The sequence below is a fragment of the Theropithecus gelada genome, chromosome 11 (assembly GCF_003255815.1).
Source record: "Theropithecus gelada isolate Dixy chromosome 11, Tgel_1.0, whole genome shotgun sequence".
Lineage (NCBI taxonomy): Eukaryota > Metazoa > Chordata > Mammalia > Primates > Cercopithecidae > Theropithecus > Theropithecus gelada.
The window spans coordinates 96,804,994-96,817,377 of NC_037679.1; positions in this window are offsets into that span (position 1 = coordinate 96,804,994).

Below are 12,384 nucleotides of genomic sequence, written 5' to 3' on the forward strand. Positions count from 1 at the left end.
AAAACAGTTACCCAGGCGTGGCGGCAGGTGCCTGTAGTCCCAGCTACTCTGGAGGCTGAGGCAGGAGAGTGGCTTGAACCCGGGAGGCGGAGCTTGCAGTGAGCCGAGATCGGGCCACTGCACTCCAGCCTGGGCGACAGAGCGAGACTCCGTCTCAAAAATAAATAAATAAATAAATAAATAAATAAATAAATTATCCTTCAATAGCTTCCAGTTAACTACAGAAGAAAACTTAACCCCCCTAGTGGATCATGTAACCCCTCTAAGACAAGATCCCTGCTACCTCTTCAGTTTGACTTACCATTTATTTCTTAGCTCCTATTTATGTAAAACATCTTCCCCATTACCACATTCATTCACACCTCCATGCCTTCATTTATAAGTTCTGACATTCCACATAGTGAAAATATTTGAGGAGCCACCTTTTCTATTTCTATTTACCCCAGTCATGTGCTCCATAAAGCCCTCCGTATTCCCAAAATGTTCCTTACACCGTGAAATTGTGCATATTAGAAAGAATGAAAAGATGAAATACCCTGACTGTCCCAAAAGTGCCTGGTGAGTACACAATTATTAATTTGTTTTGAGGCAAGGTCTCATTCTATCACCAAGGCTGGAGTACAGTGGCATAATCACAGCTCACTGGCAACCTTGACCCCCTGGGCTCAAGGGGTCCTTCTACCTCAGCTTCCCCAGTAGCTAGGACTATAGGGGAGTGCCACCATACCCATCACCAGCTAATTTAATTTTTGGTAGAGATGAGGTCTTGCTATGCTGCACAGGCTAGTCTCCAACCACCTGAGCTCAAATGATCCTCCCACCTTGGTGTCCCAAAGTGCTGGGATTACAGGCGTGAGCCACTGCACCCCACCTCTCCACAATTGTCATAGCTCCCTCTTTTCCACCTTTGCTTTCTTATGATTTATTCTCTGTATCACCAATTTTTTTTTTTTTTTTTTTTTTGAGATGATGTCTCGCTGTGTCGCCTAGGCTGGAGTGCAGTGGCATGATCTCGACTCACTGCAACCTCCACCTCCGGGGTTCCAGTGATCTCCTGCCTCAGCCTCCCAAGCAGCTGGGATTACAGGCACACACCAACACGCGCGCCTAATTTTTTTTTTTTTTTTTTGAGACAGAGTTTCGCTCTTGTTGCCCAGGCTAGAGTGCAATGGTGCGATCTCGGCTCACTGCAACCTCTGCCTCCTGGGTTCAAGTGATTCTTCTGCCTCAGCCTCCTGAGTAGCTGGGATTACAGGCATGCACCACCAGGTCTGGCTAATTTTTTTGTATTTTTAGTAGAGACGGGGTTTCTCCATGTTAGTCAGGCTGGTTGCAAACTCCTAACCTCAGGTGATCCGCCCGCCTCAGCTTCCCAAAGTGCTGGGATTACAAGTGTGAGCCACCATGCCCAGCCACGTCCATCTAATTTGTGTGTTTTTAGTAGAGACAGGGTTTCGCCATGTTGGCCAGGCTGGTCTGGAACTCCTTACCTCAAGTGATCCGCCCACCTCAGCCTCCCAAATTGCTGGGATTTCAGGTGTGAGCCACCACGCCCAGCCCAGAGTGATCTTTTAGAATTGAATCATGTCACTCTGCTGCTTAAAGCCTTCCAATTACACCTTACCACTTAAAATAAGATCCAGACTCCTTCACCATGACTAGCAAATCTAGTGACCTTAGGTCCCAGTTTAAATTTCCTCGATTCATTTTCGTTTTCTTTTTTTTTTTTCTTTCTGAAACAGAGTTTCCCTCTTGTTCACTAGGCTGGAGTGCAATGGCATGATCTCAGCTCAGTGCAACCTCTGCCTCCTGAGTTCAAGTGACTCTCTTGCCTTAGCCTCCTGAGTAACTGGGATTACAGGCGCATGCCACCACGCCCGGCTAATTTTTGTATTTTTAATAGAGACAGAGTTTCGCCATGTTGGCCAGGCTGGTCTCCAACTCCTGACCTCAGGTGATCCTCCCGCCTTGGCCTCCCAAAATGCTGGGATTACAGGGGTGAACCACCGCACCCAGCCTGCCTTGATTCATTTTCAAAACTTCCCTGTTACAGTTACCCTACCTAAAAGGTTTGCCTTTTCAATTTCACCTCTTATTGTCCTCCTTGCATACTGAAGTGAAGCCCCATTTGTCTTTCCAGTCGTTATATACATCAAATTCATTATCACTTAGGTTATTTTTGTACTTGTCCCCTTGTGCTTGGAATATTCTGCCTCCGTTTTTCATGACTGAATCTATCTTATGAATTAGGTCTTAGTTAACAACTTCTGTAGAATATAAGTGTCATAAGAAGCATACTTTGTTGTCTTATTCATGCCTAGAACACTGTCTAACATTTAATTGACTTTTTTGTGTGGTTTTTGTTGTTGTGTTTTTGGTTTTTGGGTTTTTTTGAGACAGAGCTCATTGTGTCGCCCAGGCTGGAGTGCAGTGGGGCGATCTCGGCTCACTGCAACCTCTGCCTCCCGGATTCAAGAAATTCTCCTGCCTTAGTCTCTGGAGTAGCTGAGACTACAGGTGCAGGTCACCATGCCCGGGTAATTTTTGTATTTTTAGTATAGAGGAGGTTTCACCATATTGGCCAGACTGGTCTCAAACTCCTGACCTCAGGTGATCCACCTACCTCAGCCTCCGGAAGTGCTGGGATTACAGGTGTGAGCCCTAATTGATGTTTATTACGTGTATCAGTCTGGGTCCTATCAGAAGAAAAAAAAATCACACTTTTGTTGTTGTTGTTGTTTTGTTTTTACAGGGAAAGGTTAATATAAAGAGTACCAAACTATAATAAAAGTAACTGTAAGATGTAAGATAAAATGCAGTTTCCTAGAGCTGAGGGAGATTATCCAAGAAAGGACATACTTGGAAGGAAGGCCGCTGCCATCTCCTCAAAACTGAGGTGCACACCCTACTGGAGAATGTAGAGTTGCAGTCCACGGGAGAGCAGAGAAGTGTGGTGGTTTGCCTGGGTCAGTGCTGGTGTTCGGGCCCTGGGCAAGCAGGGAACACACAGCTGGTGACCAGACATGCAGATGTGCAGAGGGAGTCGCACCAGAGGGGTAGGGGGCCTGGAGTGTGGCATCCCTGTGGAAAGTGACCACCAGGCCAGGGCATGGCTGGGGCAGGTCACCACCAAATTTCCTCTCATCTGTACTGCTGACCTATGGTGCAGCCACTGGAACCAGCAAGAGAATCCCCCTTCATCCTGGAGTATCCTTCCAGCACCATCTACTGAGAAAGCATTGTTCTTAGTGCTCTAAAAAGGAAATGCTTAAAGGAATTCCATCCATTTAAAAGCAGGTATTGAGGGATGAATTCCGAGCTGACAGACAGTAAATTGATAACTAGCACAATAAGTGTCAGATGGCTGCGTAGATAATAGTGAGATTTGGTTGAGGGGATTTCCCCCTTCCACACCTCCCAAAGCCACCTGGGCTTTTAGAGAAAATTCAAGGTAAAACTTGTCCCCAACCCTGAAGCCCCCCTTCCTTCTTTTTGGAATCAAGTGTTTGTTGCAGAAATTTGGCCAAAGTTCCAAGTGGTCCCAGTTGGTTGAGGTTGGGCCAGGGGGTCGCCTGCCCAGGGTTGGGCAAGTGAGACAAGGAAAAGGTGGAGGGAGCGTCTCTGGGCCTGGAGCTTCAGAGCTGCAAGATGCAAGAGCCAAGCTGCAGTTGAGGCTTATGCGGCTTCGGCTCCGGCTCTGCGCCGTCGGCTCCGGCTGTGCGCCGTGGGCCTTCATCATGCCGTCCTCTCTCATCATGAGCTATAGATACCCAAAGAATGGCACCGATGAATCATCTAGTAACAAATCTGTCTTTCTGATCGGGGGCCTTCGCTGCACTGGCGTGGCTGAAACGTTCTCACCAACGTCCACCTTCTTCCTCCAGTTCGCCGCCCTGCGCCCAGCGAGCACCGAGCCCGCCAGCTCCAGACTTGGCGCTGCGGCCGCGATCACCCCCTTCCCACCGCCCCAGCGCCTCACGAGGCTCGGACTGGCGGGGTTGGGGGTAGGCCTGCAAAACTGGAGACCCTGCAAAAGGCTGGGTCTGGGCCGCGCTGTCTTCCCCGCGAGTCCCCTTCACTGCGCAGACGTGGGCAGCTACGGAACCCTGTTTTCGTTTTTGGTTTTTTTTTTTGGACAGAGTCTCGCTCTGTCGCCCAGGCTGGAGTGCAATGGCAGGATCTCAGTTCACTGCAAGCTCCATCTCCCGGGTTCAAGCGATTCTCCTGCCTCATTCTCCCAAGTAGCTGGGATTACAGGCTCCTGCCACCATGCCTGGCTAATTTTTGTATTTCTTTTTTTTATTTTGAGACGGAGTCTCTTTCTGCCACCACGCCTGGCTAATTTTATATTTTCAGTAGAGACGGAGTTTCACTATGTTGGCCAGGCTGTTCTCGAACTCTTGACCTCATACAATCCACCCGCCTCGGCCTCCCAAAGTGCTGGGATTACAGGTGTGAGCCACCGTGCCGGGCCTTTTTTTTTTTTTTTTTTGAGATGGAGTCTTGCTCTTGTCGCCCAGGCTGGAGTGCAGTGGCGCTATCTCGGCTCACTGCAACCTCCGCCTCCGGGGTTCAAGCGATTCTCCTGCCTCAGCCTCCTGAGTAGCTGGGACTACAGGTGCCTGCCACCATGCCTGGCTGAGTTTTGTATTTTTAGTAGAGACGGGGTTTCCTTATGTTGTCAGGCTGGTCTCCAACTCCTGACCTCGTGATCCGCCCACCTCGGCCTCCCAAAGTGCCGAGATTACAGGTGTGAGCCACCATGCCTGGCCTAACCCTGTCATTCTTACTTGGTTTTGCTCATAATCAGTAATATTATTTGCTGTGACCCAGGATATACCTGGAACCCAGTGACCTTGACCTACCTTCAAATGCAGGTAAGTGAATTTAGCTGCCCTTTCTGGATTACTCTAGGCTGTGTTACTTGATAGGGTTGAATGCTGAGTTAGGATACGTTTCAGGGATTATATGCAAATTTCATTTTTTAAAATAAGGAAATTGGTCAGGTGCTGTGGCTCAAGCCTGTCATCCCAGGACTTTGGGAAGCTGAGGAGGGAGAATCGCTTGAACCTGGGAGGCAGAGGTTGCAGTGAGCCGAGATTGTGCCATTGCACTCCAGCCTGGGCGACAGACCAAGACTCTGTCTCAAACAAACAAAAAAAAAGAAAAAGAAAAAAAAAGTGAAAGAAGCCAGTCATAAAAGACCACATATTATATTACTCAATTTATATGAAATTTCCAAAATAGGCCATTCTACAGAGAGAAAGAAGACAGAGTTAGTGGTGGCCTTGGAAGGGAAGAGGAGGTGGTGAAGAACACAGAGAGGGCCGAGTGCAGTGGCTCACGCCTGTAATCCCAGCACTTTGGGAGGCTGAGGCAGAGGGATCACTGGAGCCAGGAGTTCAAGACCAGCCTAGGCAATATAGGGAGACCCAGTCTCTACAAAAAATTTAAAATTTAGCCAGGTATGTAGGCCGGGCGCGGTGGCTCATGCCTGTAATCCCAACACTTTGGGAGGCTGAGGCGGGCAGATGACAAGGTCAGGACATTGAAACCATCCTGGCTAACATGATGAAAGCCCGTCTCTACTAAAAAGACAAAAAATTAGCCAGGCATGGTGGCACACACCTGTGTTCCCAGCTACTCAGGAGGCTGAGGCAGGAGAATTGTTTGTACCCAGGAGGCGGAAGTTGCAGTGAGCCGAGATTACGCCACTGCACTCCAGCCTGGACGACACAGCGAGACTCCGTTTCAAAAAAAAAAAATTTAGCCAGGTGTGATGGCACATGCCTGTGGTCCCAGTTACTCGAGAGGCTGAGGCAGGAGGATCACTTGAGCCTGGAGGTCGAGGTTGCAGTGAGCCCAGGTCACACCACTGCACTCTAGCTTGGGTGACAGAGAGAGACCCTATCTCGAAAAAGGAAAGAAAAGATATAAAACCAAAATATCCTCTGATAGGAAACTGGTAAACATAAATTTTGCAATGTCCGTGGAATGTAGTACTATGCAGATACTCTGCATAATTAGGTAGATATTTGGTGCTACAACATCCATGATGTGTCACTGAGTAAATAAAAGAAGTTAGAGAACAGCATCTTCAATATGTCCCCATTTGTTAAAATAAAAAAAGAAGAAGGAAGACAAGAAAAGGAATCTTACTTATGTAGGCTTATGTAAATATAGAGAGTTTCTCAAGGGATATTGAGTAAATTGTTAATAATGATTAACTCTTTGCAGTGAGCCGAGATAGCACCACTGCACTCCAGCCTGGTGACAGAGCAAGACTCCATCTCAAAAAAAAAAAAAAAAAAATTAAAAAAAAATTACCTCTGAATAATGCAAAGAGATCTTATTGAGAAGACCTTTTACTTTTTAATTTTTTCCATCTTGCTTTTTAAATATTTTGCTACTTTTAAAAACATATGTACACACAACAAAAATTTAGAAAATTCTCAATCATCTCTCTTTTTAAAACATTGTAGCTTTTTCCTTCTTCACAGATTTGGGAAGCTTCATTGATCTTGGAGTTTTCCCAGGAAGGTGTCACAGAGTGTGGAGGCCACAAGATAAAGTCTAGGTAATTTAAAAGGAGATCCCTGCATAAAGGATGAACATGAGATAAAACCATGGTTCAGAAGACAGCAGTCGTCTTTTGCTTTTTCACCTTGGTGCTGGACAGAAGAGGAAAAAAAAAACCTCGCTAAGAATTCTTTTGTTGTTATTGTTGTTTTGAGACAGAGTCTTGCTCTGTAGCTCAGGCTGGAGTGCAGTGGTTTGATCTCAGCTCACCGCAACCTCCGCCTCCTGGGTTCAAATGATTCTCCTGCCTCAGCCTCTTGAGAAGCTGGGATTACAGGCATGCGGCAACACATCGGCTAACTTTTTTGTGTTTTTAGTAGAGATGGGGTTTCACCATGTTGGGCAGGCTGGTCTCGAACTCCTGACCTCGTGATCCACCTGCCTTGGCCTCCCAAACTGCTGGGATTACGAGGATGAGCCACTGCATCCAGCCCAAGAATTCTTAACTACACATTGGTCCCCATGCAGTTTTGTTGTCTGATTTTATGCTACCTGTGTGACTAAAAATCTACAAACAGAAAATATAACTTAAAGCGGTTCTAGGTTAGTGCAGGTTCTAAACAACTGAGAGAAGCAAACATTTCTGGAGCAATGCCAGTCCAACTCAGAGTTCAAAGTAGTCAAAATTACGAAATACGAGGCGAGGCTTGGTGGCTTATGTCTGGAATCCCAGCACTTCAGGAAGCAGAGGTGGGTGGATCCCCTGAGGTCAGGAGTTCAAGACCAGCCTGGCCAACATGGTGAAACCCCATCTCTACTAAAAATACAAAAAATTAGGCTGGGCAGGGTGCTCATATCTGTAATACCAGCACTTTGGGAGGCTGAGGCAGGTGGGTCACCTGAGAGTTCGAGACCAGCCTGACCAATATGGACAAATCTCATCTCTACAAAAATACAAAATTAGCTGGGCATGATGGCACATGCCTGTAATCCCAGCTACTCGGGAGGCTGAGGCAGGAGAATTGCTTGAACCTGGGAGGCAGAGATTGTGGTTAGCCGAGATCACGCCATTACACTCTAGCCTGGGCAAGATCAAAAATCCATCTCAAAAAAAAAAAATATATATATATATAAATATATATATATATATACACACACACACACAAAATATGTGTCTGGGGTCGGTGGGTCACATCTGTAATCCCAGAATTTTGGGAGGCCAAGGCAGACGGATCACTTGAGGTTAGAAATTCGAGACCAGTCTGGCCAACATGGTGAAACACTATCTCTACAAAAATTCAAAAATTAGCTGGGTGTGGTGGCATTCAGCTGTAATTCCAGTTACTCAGGAGGCTTAGGCAGGAGAATCGCTTGAACCAGGGAGGAGGAGGTTGCAGCGAGCTGAGACTGTGTCACTGCACTCCAGCCTGGGCGACAGAGGGAGATCTGTCTCAAAAAAGAAAGAGAGAGAGAGAGAGAGAGAGAGAGAGAGGAAAAGAAAAGAAAAGAAAAGAGAAGAGAAAAAAACATTAGCTGGGCTTGGTGGTGTGCACCTGTAATGCCAGCTACTCAGGAGGCTGAGGCGGGAGAATCGCTTAAACTCAATCACTATTTAATGAATAAGCCTTAGAGATGATAAATCCCAAATATTTTACATGGGGGAAAAAACTATGAAAGAAAAACCAACCAGCTTTTTTTTTTGGTTTGTTTTTTAATGTAGCAGGACAAGCCTCAGATAAAACTCCTCAGATATCAGATTAAAGAAGGAAAAGGTTTTTATTCAGCCTGGAGCATCGGCAGACTCACGTCTTAAGAATCAAGCTCCCCCAAAAATAAATTCTTGGCCTTTTTAAAGGCTTACAACTTTGAGGGGTCCACGTGAAAGGGTCGTGATAAATAGAGCAAGTGTGGGAAACGTGACTGGGGGCTACACGCATCAGCTAACAGAACAAAAAGTTTTACAATGCTTTTTTCATACAGCATCTGGAATTTACAGATACTACAAGTAGTTTAGGTCAGGGGTTGATGTTATTATTATTACTTTTTTTAACTCCTAGGGCCGGGTGGTGGTGCCAAGGTTGTCTGGCTATTTACCTTACTTTTGTTTTTTTTCCAACTTTTTGCTTTCTCTCGCCTCCTGTCTTGTGAGCTAGGCAAGGTGGGGGGAGGAGGGCAGCAGGAGTAGTAGTGGCCTCCATCCTTATTAAGAGATAGGGTTGGCCGGGCATGGTGGCTCACACCTGTAATCCCAGCACTTTGGGAGACCAAGGTGGGCGGATCATGAGGTCAGGAGTTCGAGAACAGCCTGACCAACATGGTGAAACCCCGTCTCTTCTAAAAATACAAAAATTAGCCAGGTGTGGCAGCATGCACTTGTAATCCCAGCTACTAGAGAGGCTGAGGCAGGAGAATCGCTTGAACCCAGGAGGCGGAGGTTGCAGTGAGCCAAGATTGTGCAACTGCACTCCAGCCTGGGCGACAGACTGAGACTCTGTCTCAAAAAAAGAAAAAAAAAGGGAATGGGGTCTTGCCATGTTGCCAAGGCTGGACTTGAATTCTGGGCTCAAGCAATCCTCCTGCCTCAGCCTCTTGAGTAGCTAGAATTACAGGCACATACCACACAATCAACTACCTTTAAAAGACAGGAAAGGGGTTAGAAAGAGAAGAAAGACAGAAAAAGCAGTACAAAATAGAAAACCGATGATAGAATGAAAGAAACAAATCTTATTATATAAGCAATAACAAATAATGGAATAAGCTTTTCAAATAACAGAAAAAGATTATCACATTAGATTTTTATATATATATATATTTTTTTTTTTTTTGAGACGGAGTCTCGCTCTGTCGCCCAGGCTGCAGTGCAATGGCATGATATCCGTTTATTACAACCTTCACCTCCTGGGTTTAAGTGATTGTCCTGCCTCAGCTTCCTGAGTAGCTAGAATTACAGGCACCCACCACCACACCCAGCTAATTTTTGTATTTGTAGTAGAGACGAGGTTTCACCATGCTGGTCTTGAACTCCTGACATTGTGATCTGCCCACCTTGGCCTCCCAAAGTGCTAGGATTACAGGCATGAGCCACCATGCCCAACTATTTATTTAAATTTTTTTTTTTTTTTTTTTTTTTGAGACGGAGTCTTGCTCTGTCGCCCAGGCTGGAGTGCTGGAGTGCAGTGGTGAAATCTCGGCTCACTGCAAGCTCCGCCTCCCAGGTTCACACCATTCTCCTGCCTCAGCCTCCCAAGTAGCTGGGACTACAGGCGCCCACCACCACACCCGGCTAATTTTTCGTATTTTTAGTAGAGACGGGGTTTCACCGTGTTAGCCAGGATGGTCTGGATCTCCTGACCTCATGATTTGCCCACCTCAGCCTCCCAAAGTGCTGGGATTACAGGCGTGAGCCACTATGCCCGGCCTTTGTTTTAAAACTGAAAACAAGTTGCTGAGTTTTTCTCATTATGGAGGATCTGATTTCCTTTCCTCATTCCCTCTCTGTGGATATAGAAATCCACACTTACATACTAAGCCATTAGTGTCTATTATGCTGGCCCGGCATAGTGGCTCATGTCTGTAATCTCAGCACTTCGGGAAGCCAAGTTGGGAGAATCACTTGAGCCCAGAAGTTCAAGACCAGCCTGGCCAACATGGCAAAACCCGTCTCTAGTAAAGATACAAAAACAAGCCAGGCTGGCTGGATGTGGTAGCTCATGCCTGTAATCCCAGCACTTTAGTAAGCCTAGACGGGCACATCGTCTGAGGTCAGGAGTTCACTGCCAGCCTGGTCAACATGGCGAAACCCTGTCCTACCAAAAGTACAAAAATTAGCCAGGCATGGTGGCGGGTACCTGTAATCCCAGTTACTCAGGAGGCTGCGGCTGGAAAATTGCTTGAACCTGGGAGGTGGAGTTTGCAGTGAGCTGAGATCCTGCCATTTCTCTTCAGCCTGGGCTACAGAGGAAGACTCCATCTCGAAAAACAAAAGAAAACAAGCCACGCATGGTGGCACATGCCTGTATTCCCAGCTACTTGGGAGGTTGAGGTGGGAGAATTTTACCTGAGTCCAGGAGATCGAGTCTACAACGAGCCAAGATCGTACCACTGCACTCCAGCCTGGGTGACAGGGTCCCAGTCTCCAAAAAAAAAAAAAAGTATTATGCTATAAATTTGTCTTCCCAAGGATTATAATTGTTTTTTATAGGAGAGGGGAACAGGATATCACTATATTGCCCGGGCTATACTCCTAGGCTCAAGCAATTGTCCGGCTTCAGCCTCCTGAGTAGCTAGGACTACAGGTTCAAGTCACCAAGCCCTTCACATTACAATTGTTTTCTTTTAATTAATTAATTAATTATTTGAGATGGAGTCTCTCTCAGTTGCCCAGGCTGGAGTACAATGGCGTGATCTCGGCTCACTGCAACTTCAGTCTTCCGGGATCAAGTGATTCTCCCGCCTCAGCCTTCCCAGTAGCTGGGATTACAGGCACCTACTGTCATGCCTGGCTACTTTTTGTAGTTTTGTAGAGATGGGGTTTCACCATGTTGGCCAGGCTGGTCTTGAACTCCTGACTGCAGGTGATCTGCCTGCCTTGACCTCCCAAAGTGCTGGGATTACAGGCGTGAGCCACCGCGCCTGGCCAATTGTTTTTTTAATTATTGAAAGCTAGGAACACTGAGAAAAGCAGGGAAAGAGTAGGACCTTCCTGGTAGGAGCAGAAACCCATAAATTTAGACAGGGTAAAGCCTCATAAATCCTACAGTCAGGCCAGGAGTAGTGGCTCGCGCCTGTAATCCCAGCACTTTCAGAGGCCAAGGTGGATGGATCACTTGTGACCAGGAGTTCTAGAGCAGCCTAGCTAACATGGAAAAACCTCATCTCTACTAAAAGCACAAAAATTAGCAGAGTGCGGTGGCATGCGCCTGTAATCCCAGCTACTTGGTAGGCTGAGGCAGGAGAATTGCTTGAACCTGGGAGGCAGAGGTTGCAGTGAGCCAAGATCACGCCATTGCACTCCAGTCTGGGCAACAGTGCGAGACTCCATCTCAAAAAAAAAAAATTAGCTGGGCGTGGTGGTGCACGCCTATAATCCCAGCTACTCGGGAGGCTGAGGTGGGAGGATCGCTTGAACCCAGGAGTTGGAGGCTGCAGTGAACTATGATAGCACCAATGTACTCCAGCCTGGGAGAAGAAAAAAAAAGAGTAGACTAAGTTTGGACTGACTCATGTAGCTCATGCCTATAATCCCAGCTCTTTGGAAGGCCAGGGCAGAACAATAGCTTGAGGCCAGGAGTTCAAGGCCAGCCTGGACAACATAGCAAGACTCGAGTCTCTACAAAAATAAATTTTAAAAAAAAATTTTATTTCATAAAAACAATTAGCAAGGTGTGGTGGTGCATGTCTGTAATTCTAGCCACTGGAGAGGCTGAGGCGGGAGGATCACTTGAGCCCAGGAGTTCAAGGCTGGAGTCAGCTATGATCGAGTCACTGCACTCCAGCCTGGGTGACAGAGCCAGACCCTGTCTCAAAAAAAAAAGAAAGAAAGAAAAAATATTTAAATACTCATGCAAATGTAAACTGAAAAAAAATAATAAAAATAAGTAATGTTAAAAATAAAATGATTTAAAAACTGAATGTATTCCTCACTCTTCCACAGCTCAGGTGACAAAAAACTGAAATCTATTATTTGATTTTTTTTCTTTTTTGATGATGGTGCTGGGGAATGTTAGCCCAGGGCCATGTGCTGAAAGCTGAAATTTTATGGCTGGAAGTGCCCAAGACCAACAGAGCAATTTGAAATTAGCAGTGAATTGGCTGGACATGGTGGCTCATGCCTGTAATCCCAGCACTTTGGGAGGCCAAGGTGGG